This window comes from Pongo abelii, chromosome 23, assembly GCF_028885655.2.
Source record: "Pongo abelii isolate AG06213 chromosome 23, NHGRI_mPonAbe1-v2.0_pri, whole genome shotgun sequence".
NCBI lineage: Eukaryota > Metazoa > Chordata > Mammalia > Primates > Hominidae > Pongo > Pongo abelii.
Window position 1 is genome coordinate 34,561,056 of NC_085929.1, and position 23,838 is coordinate 34,584,893.

At 38.3% G+C, this 23,838-nt stretch overlaps 1 protein-coding gene across 6 annotated transcripts in view; it reads right to left on the reverse strand.

Annotated features, from left to right (window-relative positions):
- The window catches only part of TTC28 (tetratricopeptide repeat domain 28), a 741,686-nt gene that overhangs the window by 199,956 nt on the left and 517,892 nt on the right, over positions 1-23,838 (reverse strand). The gene's annotated exons all lie outside the window — the stretch shown is intronic.

The window sequence follows — 23,838 nt, forward strand, 5'->3', positions numbered from 1 at the left end:
TGGAGCTAGTGTAGCTTAGAATCAGATACACTTTGTTCAGAACTGCACTGCACTTTACTAGCTCAGAGAGCTTTAGCAACTTAACTTCTCTGAGCCTTGGTTTTCTAGATATTTTTAGGCCCAAGCAGCAAGCCAGGAACAGAGTATTTTCAAACCCAGCCATGAGCCCCTGTCAAATACGTAAACCATAAATAATTCACTAGATAATTCCAAATAGTAGATCTGGTTGGAGGCAATGAGCCTTTGAACACTGCATGGGATGGATTTATAAGTCTCAGGGCGGGCACAATACCCCAGGCTTCGCTGTTCTCAGGAACTTCTGGTTTATGGCAACTCCAAATGATAGCCCTGGGATCTTCTGCTTCTGGTTCTTCATTTCTCTAAATGCCAGGGAGACATAGGAGCTGCTTACTAAAGCTCTCTGAACATAAGGAAGGGAATATTTGGGCATTTCCCCTCCGGGGTATGGGAGAAAGAGGGAAAGACTATTACATTGGCTCTTTCCTGGCATCCTCCAGTTACCAGGCAGTGCTGTCAGGCTGGGACTCTTTGTGACGGGTGTCCTAGAAGTCAGTATCTCTAGAAAGGATGTAATTTATGAAGCACACATCATTGCCTCTGAAACTAGAGAGGCAGCTTGCTATAGTATAAGAATGGAATAGGATTTAGCATCAGAGGCCCTGGCTATGTAACACTAATAAGTATTTTACTTCTTCACTCCCGTTTTCTTTATTTGTAAAATGTTGCTAATGACAATACTGTACATACTTCACAGGGCTGAGATGGCATCAGATGAAGCAGTGCATGTGAGTGCCTTCAGTAAACTATAAAGTGCTCTGTGAATGCATCACTAAGGTGTGGATGGATGTTTTATGATTGCAAGATGGCTGGGCTGAGTTCTGTCACCAAGCAGAAGCTAGTAATGGCAACTGAAAACATCAATCATTATGACCAAACATCTATATTGCTGTCAGTTGCTACAGGAAATAAAGTCCAGTGTTTTACAGCCCCTGGGCAAATAACATGTGATGATACTTATCAACTAAGTGAATTACAAATTAATCACTTGTCTTTGTTCCTGTTCCTGTAGAATAAGCTTAGATCTGAAACATGGTTTCAGGCTGTTAATGAGAATCTGAAGACCCACTATCTATGGGGAATCACAGGCCCCATCTCAAGCAGATGCTGCATTTGCCACTAAGGTTCATGCTGCCTTTGTATATTAATCTCTTTGAGATTTCTGTGCTAAAATAGCAGCAGCTGCTTCCTACAGTGGAAATACTCTGGAACATCTGTATTTGAATACTAAAATGCATACAAACAGTTATGCTAACAAACTATCTGGTTGGAATAAGACAATACTTTTCTCTTTCTACAAGATATAAATTACTCATGTTCTTGCCAAAGTATAATTTCCAGCTGCAGATTTAGGCACACAGGAGTCAGTCACCTCTTGCTCTGTGACCTGAATATTTGCAGAAGAAGTGCATATGACAAGTTAGTTTCATGGGACATAAAACCAGAGTAAGAAATTTGTTCACATTTCTTCAAATCACCTTTAAAGGTTTTTAGTTTGAGAAATAAAGTTTAAACTACCCAAACTATAACCACATCGATGACACTACCATTAAATATTATGCTGAAGATTTAAACACGTTTTCCTTCCATCTAGCACGTTTTTCCCTTACCATATGTATTTTTCATAAGGGTTATATTTTGTGGGAGGATTACATGCCTTATAGTGTTATACACAGAATATTCAATATAATTGCTGATTGATTCACTACATGTCATTGGAAAAATGGGAAATGTACCTGCGGCTAGTACCAGACATATTGCATTTCTTTTTTACTGCTCAAATCTACATGCTCCATGTATTCTCTGCCAGTTCAGCGCCCATAAACCCAAAGTCCTAGATTACCCACAACCCAATAGGCAGAGATACATAGAAGAATAAGGACAGACTCTGGAATCAGGCACGCACTGATTCAAATAACACACTGTGATAACACACATTTGTAACATCTTTGAGACTTAGTTTCCTCATCTGTAAAATGGGAATATTAATATCTCACAGAGCCTTCACGAGTACTAAATAATACAGTATTTATAATTACCCTGGTTCAGAACTCAGCAATAAGATGCTCAAAAATTTTAGATTTTAGTTTTTCTTCCTATCCCAACCAAGATAATACTCACTCAGCTTTTATTCATTTCAAAGATGTGATAGAAGATAACCAGAAAACAAACCATAAGGTTATGTCACCACAACTAAAAAGACAACACAAGAAGTTTGCCCCACTGATGGTCAAAAATGTCATCAACTTCGTATACTGAAGACCAGCATATGATTCATACTGCTCTTCTGCATATATATGCATAAGAAAATTCACCCTTGTAGCGCAGCACTACTGGTGGGCACCTGTAATCCCAGTTACTTGGGTGGCTGAGGCAGTAAGACTGTTTGAGCCCAGGAGTTTGAGGCTACAGGGAGCTATGATCACGCCACTGCACTCCAGCCTGGATGACACAGCGAAACCCCATCTCTTAATAAAAAGAAAAACTAAGAAAAATCCACCCTTTACTTAGGACATTTTGGAATCCAACACATATCCAACACATAATTCAACACATGTACAATTAGGTGTATATCCAACACATAATCTTGGTAAATACACTTCACTTCAAGCAGTGAAAGTTTAGGCCGGCATTGGAGTGTTTGGGGTCTGTTGGTTGGTTCCTTTGTTCATTCATTCTTGCATTCAAGAAAATTATCTAGGCCCAGAAATAAATTCATGTACCTATAGCCAACCGATTTTTGACAAAGTTGCCGAGAACATGCATTGGAAAAAAAGGTAGTCTCTTAAAAAAAAAAAAAAAAAAAGTGCTGGGAAAATTGAATATTTGCATGCAGAAGGATGAGACTAGACTCCTTCTCTTACCATATACAAAAATCAATTCTAAATAGATTAAGAACTTAGCTATAAAACCTGAAACTACGACACTGCTAGAAGAAAACAGTGAAAAAGCTTCACGAAATTAGGCTGGGCAAGGGTTTTTAAAACATGAGCTCAAAAGCACAGGCAACAAAAGCAAAAACAGATAAATGAGATTACCTCAAACTAAAAACTTTTCACAGCAAAGGAAACTATTAAGAGAGTAAAGAGACAACCTATACAATGGGAGAAAATATTTGCAAACTATACACCTGATAAGGGGTTAATATCCAGAATATATAAGGAACTTAAACAACTCAACAGGACAAAAACAAAATAACCCAATTAAAAACTGGGCAGGCCAGGCCTGGTAGCTCATGCCTGTAATCCCAGCAGTTTGGGAGGCCGAGGCGGGTGGATGCCCTGAGGTCAGGAGTTCGAGATCAGCCTGGCCAACATGGTGAAACCCCATCTCTACTAAAAATACAAAAAATTAGCCGGGCGTGGTGGTGCATGCCTGTAATCCCAGCTACTCAGGGGGCCGAAACAAGAGAATCGCTTAAGCCAGGGAGGCAGAGGTTGCAGTGAGCCGAGATGGCACCACTGCCCTCCAGCCTGGGCGACAAGAGCAAAACTCTGTCTCAAAAAAAAAAATTTTTAAATGGGCAAAAGACCTTAATAGACATTTCTCAAAAGAAGCATACAAATGGCCAACAGGTATAAGAAAAAAATGTTCAACATCACTAATCAGGGAAATGCAAATCAAAACCACAATGAAATACCAGTTACAATGTCTACTATAAAAAAGATACATGAAAACAAGTGTTGGTGAGGTTTTGGAGAAAAGGGAATGCTTATTCACTACTGGTGGAATTGTAAACCAGTACAACTATTATAAAAAACAATGTGGAAGTTCCTCAAGAAATGAAAACTAGAACTACCATATGATTCTGCAATCCCAATACTGGTTATATATCCAAAGGAAATAAAATCAGTATGTCAAAGAGATTACCTGCATTCCCATGTTCACTGTAGCACTATTTACAATGGCCAAGATAGGGAATCAACCTAAGTGTCCAAAAAGGGATAAATGGATAAAGAAAATGTGGTATACATATACAATGAAATACGATTCAATAATAAGAAGACTAAAATCCTGTCATTTGTGACAACATGTTCGAACCTGGAGAACATTGTGTTAAGTGAAATAAGCCAGACAAAGAATGACAAATTATGCATGATCTCATTCCTATGTGGAATCTGAAAAAAAAAAAAAAGTTGGTATTATAGAAGCAGAGAGTAGAACAGTCCTTGCCAGAGACTGGAGGGGAAGAAAAAAGGGAGGATTCTGAGGGGTTGGTTAAAAGGTACAAAGTTACAATTAGATGGGAGGAATAAATTCTGGTGTTCTACTGCACAGTAAGGTGACTATGGCTAACAATAAATTCCTGTATATTACAAAACAGCTAGAAGAGAGGCTTTTGAATGTTCTCACCACAAATAAATGATAAATGCATGAGGTAATGGATACACTACTATGACTGGATTATTATACAACATAGGTATGTATCCAAACATCAAATTGTACATCATAAATATGTACAATTACAATGTATCCATTAAAAAGAGAAATACATTGTTTAATGAGAATTCTCCAGACTCACATAAATATAACTAATCTTTGACAGGGTACAAAGGTAGTTACATGGAGAAAGGATAGTCTTTTCAACAAATGGTGCTAGAACAACTAGACATCACATGCAAAAAAATGAATTTAGACACAGACCTTACACATTTAACAAAAATTAACTGGAAATGGATCAGACCTAAATGTAAACTGCAAAGCTACAAAATTCCAAGACAACATCAGAGAAAATCTACATGACCTTTAGATATAAGACCAAAAATATGTTCAATGAAAGAAAAAATTAAGTTGAACTTCATTAATATTTAAAACTGTGTTATGCAAAAGATACTGTTAAGAGAATGAAAAGTCAAGCCACAGACAGAGAGAAAACATTTGCAAAACACATAAATGATAAAACACTTGTATCAAAAATATAAAAGCTCAACAAGAAAACAAACAACTCAATTAAAAAATAACAAAATATCTGACGAGACAGCTCATTAGAGAAGATATGCAGATGGCAAGGAAGTATATGGAAAGATGTTCAACATCATATGTCATTAGGGAACGGCAAACTAAAACAACAATGAGATACCACTACATACATATTAGAACAGCTAAAATCCAAAAGAACTGACAATATCAAATGCTGACAAGAACATGGAACAATAGAAACTCTCATTCATAGTCGGAAGGAATGAAAAATGATACAGCCACTTCGGAAGACAGTTGGGCAATTTCTTAGAAAACTCAACATGGTCTTACCATGTGTTCCAGCAACTGTGCTCCCACGTATTAACTCAAATGAGTTGAACACATGTCCACACGAAAACCTGTGCATGACTGTTTATAACAGTTTTATTCATAATTGCTAAAAACTGGAAGCAAATAAGATGTCTTTCAAAAGGTGAATGGAGAAATAAACTGTGGGATATCCATACAATAGAATATTATTCAGGGCTAAAAACAATGGTCTATCAAGCTGTGAAAAGACATGGAAGAAATTTTAAATGTATCCTGCTTAGTCAAAGAGGCTTGTCTAAAAAGGCAACATATTGTATGATTTCAACTATATTACATTCTAAAAAAGTCAAATGTATAGAGAAAATAAAAAGATCAGCAGTTGCAAGGGAGTTGGGGGAGTGGAGGACAGATGGAGCACAGGGGATTTTTAGGGCGATGAAACTATTCTGCATGATAATACTGGACACATGACATTATAAATTTGTCAAAACCCACAGAACTGTACAATACAAAGAGTGAACTCTAATGTAAATATTGAACTTTAGTTAATAATTATATATCAATATTGGTTCATCAGTTGTAATAATGTACCATACTAATGCAGGATATCAATAACAGGAGAAAATGACTTGGGGAGAGAGAAAGGGTATGTGGAAACTCTATACTATTTGTTTAATTTTCTGTAAACCTAAAACTGCTTGAAGAAAAGTATATTGGGCTGGGCACGGTGGCACGCCTGTAATCCCAGCACTTTGGGAGGCCGTGGTGGGCAGATCACCTGAGGTCAGGAGTTCGAGACCAGCCTAACATGGTGAAACCCCGTCTCTACTACTAAATGCAAAAAAAAAAAAAAAATATTAGCCGAGCGTAGTGGTGCATGCCTGTAATCCCAGCTACTCAGGAGGCTGAGGCAGAATAATCACTTGAATCTGGGAGGCAGAGGTTGCAGTGAGCTGAGATGGCACCATTGCAAACCAGCCTGGGCAACAAAAGTGAAACTCTGTCGAGGGAGAGGAACAGGGAGAGGGGGAGCGGGAGGGGGAGGTAATTTGAAAATATATAAATTGGAGTTTTCCTCCTTGGGGGAATGGCTAATTCTAGGAAATGGAAACAGCATGAGCAAAGACGCAAAGTATGTCGGAGTGTGTTACGATTGGAGAATAAGAAGGCATTTATACCTGGGAGCAGGGGTAGTGGCTGGAGAGGAGTTTGTAAAGGTAAGTTTAGATGAATTCTGTCTGTCCACCAGTTTGTAAAATCTAAAGCATTTTTCATATATGTTGTTTCATTGATCATTATAATAAACTTTTTAAGTGTATGTTATTATTACAACCATTGGTGAGATAAGGCTAGACTCAAAGAGGCAAAGACTCAAGAGATAAAGTGGCATGCCTAAAAGTACACAATTAATAACACCACCAGAGTTCAGATCCATGTATGTCAGACTCTAGCCCTTGTGCTCTTTTGACTACATAGTTTAGCCTCTATTGATTTGCAATCCCCACAGATGGGGAATGGGAGCCACAAAAGGTTTAAGTGGGGAAGCGACATGACCATTTGTACTTTCACATATTTCCATGGAGTAGACGAAAACTAGGAAGATCTGTAATAACAACAATAAAATACTGTATACAATAATGACTAATTAGAATACAATTGGGTCTATTTTAAGCACTAATGGTACTTAAAGTAGTTTTTTTTGTTTTGTTTTGTTTTGTTTTGTTTTGTTTTGTTTTGTTTTGTTTTTTTGACAGAGTCTTGCTCTGTCACCCAGGCCTGGAGTGCAGTGGTGCAATCTCAGCTCACTACAACCTCCGCCTCCCAGGGTCACATGATTCTCCTGCCTCGACCTCCCAAGTAGCTGGGATTACAGATGTGTGCCACCATGCACAGCTAATTTTTTTTGTATTTTTAATACAGACAGGGTTTCACCATGTTGGTCAGGCTGAAACTCCTGACCTCAGGTGATCTACCCTCCTCGGCCTCCCAAAGTGTTGGGATTACAGGCATGAGGCACCGCACCTGGCCTAGCGCGGTTTTTAAGGCCACTCACAAAGGCTGACTTCTCTCTGTCCAGGCAGGTAAGATTGCACATTGCTGCCTGCATGAAGTCAGGTGTGGGCGGCTATGTGACCTGCTGTGGCTAATAAATAGGATCACTTCCAGGTAAAGCTTTAGAAATCAACGCACGTGTCACCACATTCTCTTTGCTACAGACTGTTCCAACAGAGTTGATCTTCAAGGGAGAATCATGGCAATGTGGAATAGATCCCTGGCTGATCTGTAATGAATATACAGTGGGCACAAGAAATAAATCCTTGTTGTTTTAAGTTACTGAAATATTGAGATTGTTATTATAGTATATCCTGGCCAATCCTGACCAATACAATACTAAGCATAAATTAATAATTTCATGCTCCAGTTATCATAGTTATAGTTGACACTATCTAGTGATTCTATATGTGCCAATTAACACAGATTTCTGGATGATAAAATTTTGTACATTTTTATAGAAAAAACAAATTTAAGAATTAGGTTCTAAAATCAGAGATTTAGCTAATCTTTGAAAACTTGTATTTATTAACAAAGGTCTGCCTGGTAGTAATTTATCTTTGCATAATTAAAAGAAAGCCCCCTGATTGCAGGGCTTTCATGGGGAATCAATAGCTACTCAAAAATAAACCTGTAGAAACAGAAAAATCCTGTTCTTGGAGTTTAGTCTTAAATGATATATACTCTCTAGTTAATGAGTGTATTACTGCCTGAAAATCTACCCTTAAATCAGCAACTGAGCTGATGAAATAATTGTATATAAAAGATTAAATAATGTTCATAAACTTTGAGTTGCTTACTCAATAGTCACACAAAATTAATTGCACAACAATAACCAAAGAAATTTTATAATCTATATTGTTGAAGACATTGGCCATGATATCACCCAATATCATCTTTACAAAGATGATGGAAAAATTTTTCAGATCTCAGTGCTTCCACCGAGCAGCTACTGTGATTTTATCTTAAGAAAAATGTGAATCTTTGAAGAGATCACATTTACTTCTTTGTCGGGGACACCAGAAGGCTTGTGACCAGATGCAGAGCCTCCCTTTAACAACCAGATAGAATCCCAAAATATGTACATAGTCTGCCCTAGTTTCAGCCCATCATTTGATCCTAATCCCTTCATTATTCTGATCTCTCCCATTTTAGGATTTGCTCCCACCGATTCTTCTTGGATCAAAGTGGACCAATCAATGAAATACACACAAAAAAACACAATTAAATACTAAGAATCTTGGTAGGGAAAAAACTTCCTGAGTGGGATCTCTAAGAACTGTGAACTCACATCCATGGCCTACAAAGAAGAGGCTTAAAGACCACATAAACAGGGAAATTTTTAATTACATGGTCTTTAATGGTCTTAAATTATTTCCATACTGTATGTGCTCAGTAGCTGGTGTCGGGTTTACTACCATCAATCTAACCAGTTTGTTCCAATGCCTAAGCCTAGGGTTGGAGGGATATTTTGCAATCATTACTGAAAAGAAAACAGTGATTTGTACATATCTAAATTCTTTTCTACCTTAATAGTGGGAACAGTTGGTTTGATTCTATTACTCTAAGCTTAGAGAGCTGTTAGTGATAGTTACAGCTTCTCCATGGTAACCTGTCAGCCTTTTCTAATGCTGTGGGACTAGAGGAGCTTTCATAATAATTATTTTTATCAAAATTATATTAGGGTTGGAAGAACAATATGTCAGAAAGATCTATTACCTAGACCTAAGAGTTACTATCACAGGTGATAAATTATTTATAACGCACAGCATTAATACAGCAATGTTTTCAAATCAAGAATTTGTAAATGTCCTTTGCAGATGTAAATTAACAGATTAATAAGAAAACAAGCTTTCTGGTATGAGAAGCTGGAATGACAGATTAGCTATTAAGAGCAATTTATAGGTCATAAGATATGAAAGTTGGCAAGAAACACTATCTCTGCTGGCTCTATAAATAGTAAAACTGCATTTAGTTTCCCAGAGGTATCCTGTTAGACATTTTAATTACACCATAAAAACTGCCAGAATTTATAATGATTTCATTTTTTTTAAAACTTGATGCTCAATGTAAACTTAATGCAATACAACAGGCATCTGTGCTATGTGTTATAAATGCCAACTTGCAGCCAATGAAGAATGCATGCTACTTCCTCCTGAAGGACTATAAATGGTGAGGCTGAAGAAAACATCAGAGGAAATAAATGTTACTTCCTGACACCTCCTCCAGGATACTTAAGGATTCTCCTCTCTCACATGCTAACACCTTCCACTGTAGCCATGCTATCTATCTAGGAAGACGTTTACAAAAGACTGCCTTCTAGCTGGGCATGGGGAGGCCGAGGCTAGAAGGATTGCTTGAGCCCAGTGAGACCCTGTTTCTCAAAAAAAAAAAACAAAAAACAGAAAACAAAAAATGAACTCCGTTCTATGTAGTTCTTTGGCCACAAAATGATGACCAAGTAAAGCTTCTAAAGACTTCATACTTCTATTAGGGAGAAACAACTGAGAACTTCTGGCTTCCATCCATGAAATATTAGGGAGTCGAGTTTGTTTGGGGTTAAATTCTCTCACTCACTTGAAATAATTAGTTAAGATTATTTTTGGAAATTTATTTCCTACTCTCAGTCTCACCTACATTTTCATTTTTACTTGGGGGAAGTGGAGGGTGGGTAACCTAGCTTCATAAGCATTTTCAATGACACAATTCACTAAAGTTTCCTATGGAATAATTTGACCTGGATTAGGAAACATATTCTATCACAATACTATCCAATCAAAACTGTTCCAGTCCACACTTGCCAGCCAACCTGAATTTCAGTGGGCTATAAAACATTATTCTGTAGGGGGTTGGAATGTAGTCAATCACCCTTCAAAGGCAGCATTTACACCAAATCATAAAATCTGGCTTTGGCAGGGCAGGATATATTGAAGAAACTCAGAGAGAGAGAGATGGAAAACACACACATGTACAAGTGCACATATGAGAGGCAGAGAAAACGTTTCTGGAAGGAAGAAACAAGAAACCTTTAAATTGGGTGGAATAGGATCCTCAAGGATCCTGGAGATATTTTAGAGAATTAAGAAACAACTGAGAACTTCTGGCTTCCATCTATGAAAGAATATCATTACAGCCTCCCTGCTAAAAAAGATAGCTCCTAACATAGGCTAAGACCTCCTGAAATGCATGGCTTTTGAATGTTCAGGAACAAATGACCCCCAATCTCAGCTCTCTGTACTTTCACTAATTCTAGCAGGTTTAACCTCTATCCCCTGTTGAATGATTCTAAACCCAGATTTCACAACAAACAAGAGACAGAGAATTTTATAGCTGGAGGAGGCCTTACAGATCACCTAATCCACAGATTTTCAAACTTTGTTTAAACCAAATTACAAATACATGTGATCTGTATTATTAAAAGTATAGCTGTTTAGGTGAAGCTGGACTAGGATCTACTTTTCTCCACAAGCAGCCCTTAAGGAAATCTGTGGCACTCTGTAGGACTCTTCAGAGCAGAATTTGAAAACCACTTAGCAATAAATCCCTTCAATGTCTTTTTTTTTTTTTTTTAATGTTGTAGAGACTGAGTCTCGCTCTGTCACCCAGGCTGGAGTACAGGGATGTAATCATAACTCACTGCAGCCTCGAACTCTTGGGTTCAAGTGATTTCCCCCATCTCAGCCTTCTGAGTAGCTGGGACTACAGACACACACCACTATGCCAAGCTAATATTTTTATTTTTGGTAGAGATGGGGTCTCACTATGTTGCCCAGGCTCGTCTCCAGTCTGGCCTCAAGCAATCCTCCCACCTTAGCCTCCTGAGTAGCCGAGATTTCAGGTGTGAGCTATCATGCTTAGCCCCTCAATGTCTTTAGGTGTAGAAACTAAGGACAAGAGAGTTCAACTATCTTGGCTGAAGGTCAGCCTACTAATGACCAGTGAAGGCAGGACCAGAGCCAGGTCTTCAGGACCCCAGCTGGTACCCTCCTCATTCTGCTTTGCTGACATTCTATCAGGCCATTTCCCTGTCACCTCAAATCAAGTCCTCATTGTCTTTGCCAAGTCTCTTCTACTCTTTTGGCTTCCATAACTAATATAACAAGCAAGTGCTGTCACTATTTCTTCCAGTCAAAAGCTCAGCATTATCATTGCCTTTTTCCTGTTCTTTGACACTTTCATTCAGCAGCCATCCAAGACCAGCTTTATTAGACTCCTGAAATTATAATGATACTAGTTTTCATTTAATTATATTTATTTTAATGCCAATTATCTATATGCAGGATCTATTTAGAATTTCTGACAGTTTTATTTTAAATAATAATTTAAAAAATTAATTTAACAATGTTAACAGATGGTATTTTAATACATTTTAAAACATAGTGCTATGTTCTTTAAAATCCCAGCCAGCTATTAGTGGCAAATTCAATGGCAAACTTAGATAACTTCAATTAAACTTTAGTAACTTTTCTAACAACTACTGATTCTGTTCCCTGCATAATAATGGACTTAGCAATCATAAGGTAATACAGTGATTAAAACTGCCTAAGTTTGAATCCTGTGTCTACTGGCTACTTTCCCTTAATTAAGGAAGTTACTCTTTCTGTCTTTGTTTCCTTATCTATAAAATGGGGGTAATGATATCCACCTTATGGGCTTGTTATGACCACATATTTAAAGAGCTTAGAATTGTGTCTGACACATAGCAAGTATTTAATCACTAGTAGCTATTATGACAGATAGTAAACACCAATAAAACTGAGTACATTGAGCAATTTTAAAGTCATATATTTATATTAATCTGTTTTGTACAATTTAACATTTAAATGTACCAAATTACTGCCCTCCTTCTTCCTCATTATATTAATAAAAAATCCTAGAAATGTCATTTCCCTTGTGTGGCATTTGTCAGTGTTCCTTTGGCACAGAAATTATTTGGGCATGCAAGCACATAAATATTCCTTTTGGAAATCCCCAAAGAAAGGAGTCATTATGCCAAGATCTTAAAATGGAACATAATATGTTCACTGAAGAAAAATTAAATTTTTAATTAAGATCCTAAGTTACATTTTTAAATTTTTCTTACCAATTTCCTCAAGTAATTCTGATACTAAAATTATTATTTTTGATTTGCTTACCATAAAAATATACAAGCTAACATTAAATATAGGTTATACTGATACAATTTCTAATTACAAGTATGATCAAATTATTCATCATATTAATTTTAAATTTTTCAGTGGTATGCTTGTTCTAAATGAAAATGAACACTAAAAATATGTGCTAAGTTTCAAAGGAAATATGTTCACTAACACAAAAGAAATGATTCATGTATATTCTATTTAACATAATAAGAAAAGGTATAGGGTACAGGTGAAGGGAAGGAGGCACAGCATGAGACAGATGAGATGGGAGCTTCCTGATGCCAAGGGTTGTCTTATTCATCTCTGTAACTCAAGGTCTAGCAAAATGCCTGGCACTTAGCAGGTGCTCAGCAAATACCTGAGGAATCGAATCAAAAGTCATGGGACTTTAGGTCTGAATAAGGATATAAAAGAAGAAAATTCCATCCCGCCAAAGTAAAAATGTCAGAATGAATATGTGGTACCAATGTCTTTCAACTCCTAGTCATCCTTAAGCAAAATTCAGTTACAAAAAAATTCACTCTTGTTTATTTTTCCCTACAGCTGCAAGAATATGAAACCCATAAACATAGGCTGTTTCTGAGTTGCCATCTTGTCTGTCTACACAGAACTCACGGTCCCTCATATCTGCTCTTGTTCTTCTACCCGCTGCTCTCCACACTCTTGATCAATCTTATGAAATCTATTCCTTTTCACCTTTGTACCGTGCATGAGGCATGAAATGATTAAACAGGAGCTGCTATTATGTTTGTTATAACGCTCTTTTTCCTAATAATTGTAATGGTATCCAAAATCATAGTCTGAGAAAATTAATACAACACAAATTCTTACTAGGTATAAATAAAATCTTTCTTAGAAAAAAAGGATCTAAGTATGACTACTATTCATTGAGCACCAGGCATACTCTGTATTTAATAAAATCAAAGTTGCTGTCAATTATAAGAATTTTACAATATGTACCACAAAGGAAAAAATTGTTGTAATTAAATCATTACAGTATGTTTACTTACAGATTATAAGACCATCCTGATTTCAGAGATATTAAAATGTTAAAAAAAGTATATCTGAGAGTCAATGAATTATGATATATCAGATGCTTTATTTACATTATCTTAAATACCCACAGGATCCTCAGAAGTAAGAATTTTACCCTCATTTTGCAGATGAGGAAAGAAATATTAAGTTACTGGTCCAAAGTCAAATAACTATTTAATAAACAGCAAGTTTGGGATTTAAATCCAGGCCTACCTGACTTTAAATCTGTGCATTTGCATCATATTGCACTCCTTCCTCCAGAAATCCCACAAGAAAAACAAAAAATGAGAAAGGCAAGGACATTTTCTCTAAAAGGACTCTATTAGCTCTATTTACAATTAAGTGCTAAGAATAGCTTAGCAAGCAAATGTTTCTAGTTTGTAATTTTTTTTTAAATAGTATTGTCAAATCCTATCACAAAATGGATATAGACTTAGAATTTTATTAAGACTAAGGAAGAAAAAATCTGCAACAATTCTATTACACTGATGTTTTTTAAGCAACATACAATTTTTTACTGCCTCCCCCATAGATATAAAAATTACCTGTGGAAGTCTTCAAGTTTGCCAACCTGCCCATAAGTGTAGAAAGAGATGCATGTTATTTGATTAATAGTATCCTCAGGATTATATATAAATGCAAAGATATGGAATGAAAAGCTTTGAGAATGTTCCTAGCCTAGGTCTGGTTAATGTGTCTGGCTTCCCTGAAAAATCTCTCAAAGCTGCACCCGAATGCCTGTAACTACAGACATTAAGAGGATGGGCTATATGCTTCAGGTATAAGTTTATTCCATTCAGGGATACAGATGGTTTTCAACAGTAACACTGGGCTGTAAGTTCAGAGGACCATTTAAATGTGCCTTAGTAATACATCTGTGATGGGAGCTCTACAGGAAGAAAGAATTAGATCAACTCCTAGAATGGCAGGGCACATTTCCAGAAGGCTCCATGCAAAGTATTATGGTATTAAATAGAGACTGCTGGAAATCATGTAGTTTTATGGAAACCTCAGAAGCCTCTTTCTGAAAAACTCCGGGATTAGGAATGGTTTACTTTGCTGCTAGTAAATGGTGAAAGGAGAGGTGATGACTGGGTCAGTATTAAAGAGAGAAATCAATGGAACGCAGAGGTGAGGTGCTGAGTGATGGTAGCTCTGATGGTGCCCCACTCCAGATGGGAGTAGGATACAGCCGTTTCCTGTTCTGGCTTCTTTCCAAGAAAGTAGCAGCACATTTTCCCCACAAAGCACACGTTGTATCATTTCTAATTACACCTAATCAGCTTATTAGCTTATTTTACCTAATTTTATAGTTCAAAACAGTGGGAGAGAGGGAATAAATAAAGAACAGGAGGGTAAATAAATCAGTTTTGTTTCCCAAATTCTAAGATTACGCTACTGGTAGTGACTTCATTCTGTAGTTGTTTATGTGGCTGTAATATAAGAAAAATAGGTAGAAATGCTGAACAGAGGAACTATCATTGAGCAAGAGTGACAGGAACTATCATTGAGGGAGGGTAAAAGGTTAAGGTTAACTTCTTATCTATAGAGAAATGCAAAATAAAGCCTGGAAAGAAGTGAAAAATACCAGTCCTAAAATACTAACCTATCAAAATAATTTGTCATAAATATTGAAGTATGATAATTTGAATTTCATTTAAAAAACACAGAATCTTTATTTGCATTTGATGAGCTATCAGAAAGACAGAACTTTGATTTTAACATAATTTTTGGTATAACAAAATTAAACCTCCTGAACCAGTGGTAAAAGGCAGAGGCCACTATACACAACCACTATATGCTATACACACTATACACAACACTATACACTGTAGGCTCCCCTCAGAATTTGTCACTGTTTCTCAGCACATTCAGATGTGTCCAGGTGGGTTACATTTCCCCCAGGATGCTTCTTCCAATATCATCTCTCTAACAAGATAAATAGTAGTCCTCATAGTTCTCATGGGTGCCATCAAAGGCAAACCAGAGTACAGCATTAAACACATGTTAGGTACTTGAGAGCAATGTGGTGATTAAGTCAGCTGGGGGCATCAAGGATGTGCTTCAGGGGTTTGGTAATAAGAGTCTGGGAGATATATTCATCATTGGATACTTAATAAAATCCTCTGCATAACAATGCCCACTGGGAGTGCTAAGTAACTTGCACATACTGTGAATACCAGCTGCGTTCAAAGGCGATCAGCCTCATCACAATGGCAGAATCTAGATTTACATTGTAAGCACTCTGCTTTAAGAAACATCAAGAAAACAAATGTTTGCAAAGCAAGGTTTATTCAGTTGATGTATTTACCACTCAACAACATTGAGTGCCTACTATGTGCTAGGTCCGGGAAATATAAAAATAAATGAGACAAGGTATCTGCTCCAAACTCGCTCACAGTTTAGGCGGAGGCAGACTAGAAAAAAGTAAGTGCAAGAGACTTCCAGGTAAATAGGGCAAATGGAAACCCCTAGTTTGCAACTTCTGCTAGAAACCCCAGTAAAATAATAGTGATAAAAAAGGTTTTAAGGCTATAAGCCCATAAAAACAAAAAGACTGAAAAAGATGACAGCAGATGAAAGACATCCACAGAATTTTGGAAGATGGAAAACAGATGGATAAATGGTAGCTAATTTAGTAGGACAGAGAAAATGGAAACCAAACTGCCTGCAAGGAAAGGTGCCAATACAAGGCAAGCCAAGCCCAGCTGCAGGACCCTGGAAAGGAGCAGGAATTGAGGCACTAAGGGCTTCTGAAGTTCAGAGGAAGGGGTACAGGTCTGAAAACAGAGGATAGGATATAAACTTATATAAAAAGCAACTTATATAAAAAGGACCCTAAGTCTGCTCCCCTAATCTGGCAAAAGATGGGGGCCAAGATGGGGGCCTACTGTCTGATGATGTTTAGAGATGAAGACGGAAACGAAATGCTACACTAAAAACAGGGCAGGGGGGTCAGTGAAAGTCTGCATCTTGAATGGTGAGATTCTCCTCACCCAGTATCCTTCTCACATTACAAGCCCCTTTGTTCTGCTCAGTTTCCACAATGCTGGCAGTCATGCTGGAAGCCCCTGTGGAAATTGGCCCAAAGAAAAGATGTGCACATACTAACATGAGGGGGATTCCCCAAATAAGAAAAAGTTCACCATCGTTTCAACCTGCATTGAAACCATCTGCGAACAAGACCCACCCAACCACACAGAGGCACTAATTCGTTTTTAGTACCTCACTCCTCATATGAGCAAAGATTACTAGACATTTGAGGAAAACTCTAATTTGAAAGACAGTGATCAAAATGAACAAACAGAAAAAAGAAACTCAGGGGGAAATGAAAGGGCTGAAAAAAAAGACCTTCAAAAAAAAATACAAAGTATTGCTGGGCACAGTAAGCACATGCCTGTAATCCCAGCACTTTGGGAGGCTGAAGTGGGAGGATCACTTGAGGCCAGGAGTCCAACACCACCCTGGGCAACATAGCAAGACCTCATCTCAAAAATAACAAATACATATGTATGTAAAGTCTTCAGAGACATAACATACTATAACCATGCACCTTTTGAGTGCCATACAAAAGGAACATTCAGAAAACAAGACAGAAGTCTTCAGAATTTTAAATGACAGCATAAAATAATACATGAAGTAGAACAAATCCAAGAAGAATATTACCTCAAGGGAAATAGGATTTTTTAAAAATCCAAAGAAATCCTAAGGAAGGAGGAAGAAAGATAAAATGAGAGGATCGACCCAAGCAGCCTAACATCTGACTAATACGAGTTCTATACATAGAAAACAAAGAAAATGGTGAGGAAGAAATTATCAAAACCTTAAGAAATTTCTTCCTAGAAATTGAACACATGAGATTCTACGCAATGAAAAAAAAAATGAAAAGGAAAAAAAAGACCTTCTGTGAAATTTCAGGTCACCAGGGACAAAGGAAAGATCTCCAAATATTCCGGTAGAATTTGGCTTCTCAACAGTAACTGAAAGGTAAAAGACAATGGATAAAATACCGTCAAAATCCTGGGAAAATGGCATTCCAATCTAGAATTCTATTCCTAGCCAAACTACCAATCAAGCTTGAAGACAGAATTAAAGAATTTTAATACACTTAAAGTCTCAAAAACTTTACCTATATTTTGCTAAGGCAAAAAGAGAATATTTAAAGAAAAAAAAAGAGTGCCATCATAATTAGTCAATTAACTGAGTGTAGCACTCAGCTTTACTTTTCTTATTAGGAAGCTTGAGTAGTTTCAAAAAGATTCAACAAATCTACTTATTACTAGAGCATTGTGCTGGGCACTTTATAAGCAACAGAATTAAGAAGGTACTGTTATTCCCCATTTTACAGTTTAGGCATAAAGAGGTGAAGTAAATTGCCCATGGTCACCATGGTCACACAGCTGAAAGATGTCAGAGATTCAAAGCCAAGCTGGCTGTGCCCACAACCTGTTCTCTTACATGCAGTGTGCATTCTAATAACTTCTTAAAATAACAGTTACCATCTGCTGAGGGGGTATTTTGTGTTAAGCACTGGCCTAAACATTTTACATGTATTAATGCATTTAATCTTCACCACAATTCTCTACGACAGATACTATTTTCATCCCCACTTTATAGCAGAGAGGTTAAGTGACTTGCCCAAGGCCATCCAATTAGTAAGATGCGGTGCTAGGATTTGAGCCCAGTCATTCCAGCTCAAGATCTTATGTTCTGTCACCACTACGCCACATCACCTTCTCTGAAGTTATTTGGATTCCTCTAAATCTGTTTCCCTATATCTAATGATGAGTATGTATACTTCTGAATCTACCTCTGAGGTATGTTAGCGTAGCAAATGGTGGCCAACAAACATGTTTTATTTGGTTCACACAGTATGTTGTTTAATTAGGAAACTCACATGAAAATCCAGCTTTCCAATTTCCGTGGAAACAACAACAATAAAATAACAACAGATCTGACAACACTGACCCATATTCCCACATAGGAAAAGCCACCTAACTAAATAGTGGCTATCTCTGTTAGAGAGTATGTATGCATTTTCAAGTTCCCCACGGACCCCATCACTCCCCATATCTAAACACATTTCACTCTTTTTCAGTACTGCCTGGTTCCTTTGGGAGCTCGTGTTTTGAGTCCCCTGTTCTTATTTTGGGTCTGTCCCACTCTGGGCCTCTTTTTCTCTCACCTGCGTAACAGCCTCTACCCTCTCCATTCTTCTATTCTACTAATATTCCTAAACTATACCTCTGAACATGCCATCCCCTTGGTTCAGAACCTTTGATGATTTCCCAGTGCATATGAATCTAACCCCTGGGCCTGACAAATAACGATTTTCACAATGTGATTCCAACCTCCTTTTTAGTATCATCTCCCTCCTCAGAACCTAGACCACCTGGCATATTTGTTGTTCTCTGAACATCCACCTCATTTCCTGTTTCTAGGCCATGGTTCACATTTGCGTTAAAATTTTAATTAAAAGAAACATGTTTAAATGCAGATTTACTTGATTCAAATTATGCTAAAGGTGCCTTCAAAAATCCTGGTTATAAAATAAATGGAGAAATAAAGAATTACCAACTAAATACAGATGAAAACAACTGGCTTAGAAATTACACAGTTCTTGCGAATAGAAACAGCTCCAGTCTATAGCCCCCAGGGTGAGCGACACAAAAGACGGGTGATTTCTGCATTTCCAACTGAGGAGCCGGGTTCATCTCACTAGAGGTGTTAGACAGTGGGTGCAGGTCAGTGGGTGCAGCGCATCGAGCTTAAGACGAAGCAGGGCGAGGCATCGCCTCACCTGGGAAGCACAAGGGGTCAGGGAATTCCCTTTCCTAGTCAAAGAAAGGGGTGACACACAGCACCTGGAAAATCGGGTCACTCCCACCCTAATATTGCGCTTTTCAAATGGTCTTAGCAAACGGCACAACAGGAGATTATATTCCGCGCCAGGCTCGGAGGGTCCTATGCCCACAGAGCCTTGCTCATTGCTAGCGCAGCAGTCTGAGATCAAACTGCAAGGCAGCAGCGAGGCTGGGGGAGGGGCGTCTGCCATTACTGAGTCTTGAGTAAGTAAACAAAGCAGCCAGGAAGCTCAAACTGGATGGAGCCCACCACAGCTCAAGGAGGCCTGCCTGCCTCTGTAGACTACACCTCTGGGAGCAGGACATTGCCAAACAAAAGGCAGCAGAATCCTCTGCAGACTTAAATGTCCCTGTCTGACAGCTTTGAAGAGAGTAGTGGTTCTCCCAGCACTCAGCTGGAGATCTGAGAACAGACAGACTGCCTCCTCAAGTGGGTCCTTGACCCTCGAGTAGCCTAACTGGGAGGCACCCCCCAGTAGGGGCAGACTGACACCTCATACGGCCGGGTACTCCTCTGAGACAAAACTTCCAGAGGAACGATCAGGCAGCAGCATTTGCGGTTCACCAATATCCGCTGTTCTGCAGCCTCCGCTGCTGATACCCAGGCAAACAGGGTCTCAAGTGGACCTCCAGCAAACTCCAACAGACTTGCAGCTGAGGGTCCTGACTGTCAGAATGAAAACTAACAAACAGAAAGCACATCCACACCAAAACCCCATCTGTACGTCACCATCACCAAAGACCAAAGGTAGATAAAACCTCAAAGATGGGGAAAAAACAGAGCAGAAGAACTGGAAACTCTAAAAATTAGATTGCCTCTCCTCCTCCAAAGGAACGCAGCTCCTCACCAGCAACAGAACAAAGCTGGATGGAGAATGACTTTGACGAGTTGAGAGAAGAAGGCTTCACATGATCGGTAATAACAAACTTCTCCGAGCTAAAGGAGGATGTTCGAAGAAAAGAAGCTAAAAACCTTGAAAAAAGATTGGACGAATGGCTAACCAGAATAAACAGTGTAGAGAAGACCTTAAATGACCTGATGGAGCTGAAAACCATGGCATGAGAACTATGCGACACATACACAAGCTTCAGCAGCCGATTCAATCAAGTGGAAGAAAGGGTATCAGTGATGGAAGAGCAAATGAATGAAATGAAGCAAGAAGAGAAGTTTAGAGAAAAAAAAGTAAAAAGCAAGGACAACAGCCTCCAAGAAATGTGGGACTATGAGAAAAGACCAAATCTACGTCTGATTGGTGTACCTGAAAGTGACGGGGAGAATGGAAACAAGTCGGAAAACACTCTGCAGGATATTTTCCAGGAGAACCTCCCCAACCTAGCAAGGCAGGCCAACATTCAATTCAGGAAATACAGAGAACGCCACAAAGATACGCCTTGAGAAGAGCAACTCCAAGACACATAATTGTCAGATTTACCAAAGTTGAAACGAAGGAAAAAATGTTAAGGGCAGCCAGAGAGAAAGGTCGGGTTACCCACAAAGGAAGCCCATCAGACTAACAACTGATCTCTCAGCAGAAACTCTACAAGCCAGAAGAGAGTGGGGGCCAATATTCAACATTCTTAAAAGAATTTTCAACCCAGAATTTCATATCCAGCCAAACTAAGCTTCATAAGTGAAGGAGAAATAAAATCCTTTACAGACAAGCAAATGCTGACAGATTTTGTCACCAGCAGGCCTGCCTTACAAGAGCTCCTGAAGGAAGCACTAAACATGGAAAGGAACAACCGGTACCAACCACTGCAAACACATGCCAAATTGCAAACACCATCGATGCTAGGAAGAAACTGCATCAACTAACGAGCAAAATAACCAGCTAGCATCATAATGACAGGATCAAATTCACACATAACAATATTAACCTTCAATGTAAATGGGCTAAATGCTCCAATTAAAAGACACAGACTGGCAAATTGGTTAAAGAGTCAAGACCCATCAGTGTGCTGTATTCAGGAGACCCATCTCACGTGCAGACACACACATAGGCTCAAAATAAAGGGATGGAGGAAGATCTACCAAGCAAATGGAAAACAAAAAAAGGCAGGGGTTACAATCCTAGTCTCTGATAAAACAGACTTCAAACAAACAAGTATCAAAAGAGACAAAGAAGGCCATTACATATTGCTAAAGGGATCAATTCAACAAGAAGAGCTAACTATCCTAAATATATATGCACCCAACAAAGGAGCACCCAGATTCATAAAGCAAGTCCTTAGAGACCTACAAAGAGACTTAGACTCCCACACAAGAATAATGACAGACTTTAACACCCCACTGTCAACATTAGACAGATCAACGAGACAGAAAGTTAAAAAGGATATCAACGACTTGAACTCAACTCTGGACCAAGCACACCTAATAGACATCTACAGAACTCTCCATCCCAAATCAACAGAATATACATTCTTCTCAGTACCATATTGCACTTATTCCAAAATTGACCACATAGTTGGAAGTAAAGCACTCCTCAGCAAATGTAAAAGAACACAAATTATAACAAACTCTCAGACCTCAGTGCAATCAAATTAGAACTCAGGATTAAGAAACTCACTCAAAACCGCTGAACTATATGGAAAGTGAACAACTTGCTCCTCAATGACTACTGGGTACATAACGAAATGAATGCAGAAATAAAGATGTTCTTTGAAACCAATGAGAACAAAGATACAACATGCCAGAATCTCTGGGACACATTTAAAGCAGTGTGTAGAGGGAAATTTATAGCACTAAATGCCCACAAGAGAAAGCAGGAAAGTTCTAAAATTGACACCTGAACATCACAATTAAAAGAACTAAAGAAGCAAGAGCAAACACATTCAAAAGCTAGCAGAAGGCAAGAAATAACTAAGATCAGAGCAGAACTGAAGGAAATAGAGACACAAAAAACCCTTCAAAAAATCAAGGAATCCAGGAGCTGGTTTTTTGAAAACATCAACAAAACTGATAGACCACTAGCAAGACTAATAAAGAAGAAAACAGAGAAGAGTCAAATAGATGCAATAAAAAATGATAAAGGGGATATCACCACCGATACCACAGAAATACAAACTACCATCAGAGAATACCAGAAACACCTCTATGCAAATAAACTAGAAAATCTAGAAGAAATGGATAAATTCCTGGACACATACACCCGCCCAAGACTAAAACAAGAAGTTGAATCCCTGAATAGACCAATAACAGGCTCTAAAATTGAGGCAATAATTAATAGCCTACAAATCAAAAAATCTCCAGGACCAGACGGATTCACAGCCTAATTCTACCAGAGGTACAAAGAGGAGTTGGTACCATTCCTTCTGAAACTATTCCAATCAATAGGAAAAGAGGGAATCCTCCCTAACCCATTTTATGAGGCCAGCATCACCCTGATACCAAAGCCTGGGAGAGATACAACAAAGAGAATTTTAGACCAATATCCCTGATGAACAATGATGTAAAAATCCTCAATAAAATACTGACAAACCGAATCCAGCAGCACATCAAAAAGCTTATCCACCACGATCAAGCTGGCTTCATCCCTGGGATGCAAGGCTGGTTCAACATACACAAATCAATAAACGTAATCCATCATATAAACAGAACCAAAGACAAAAACCATGATTGTCTCAATAGATGCAGAAAAGGCCTTCGACAAAATTCAACAATCTTCATGCTAAAAACTCTCAATAAACTAGGTATTCATGGGACGTATCTCAAAATCATAAGAGCTATTTATGACAAACCCACAGCCAATATCATACTGAATGGACAAAACCTGGAAGCATTCCCTTTGAAAACTGGCACAAGACAGGGATGCCCTCTCTCACCACTCCTATTCAACATAGTGTTGGAAGTTCTGGCTAGGGCAGTCAGGGAAGAGAAAGAAATAAAGGGCAATCAATTAGGAAAAGAGGAAGTCAAATCATCCCTGTTTGCAGATGACATGATTGTATATTTAGAAAACCCCATGGTCTCAGCCCAAAATCTCCTTAAGCTGATAAGCAACTTTAACAAAGTCTCAGGATACAACATCGATGTGCAAAAATCACAAGCCTTCCTATACACCCATAACAGACCAACAGAGAACCAAATCATGAGTGAACTCCCATTCACAATTGCTTCAAAGAGAATAAAATACCTAGGAATCCAACTTACAAGGGATGTGAAGGACCTCTTCAAGGAGAACTACAAACCACTGCTCAATGAAACAAAAGAGGGCACAAACAAATGGAAGAACATTCCATGCTCATGGATAGGAAGAATCAATATCGTGAAAATGGCCATACTGCTCAAGGTAATTTATAGATTCAGTGCCATCTCCATTAAGCTACCAATGACTTTCTTCACAGAATTGGAAAAAACTACTTTAAAGTTCATATGGAACCAAAAAAGAGCCCGCATTGCCAAGTCAATCCTAAGCCAAAAGAACAAAGCTGGAGGCATC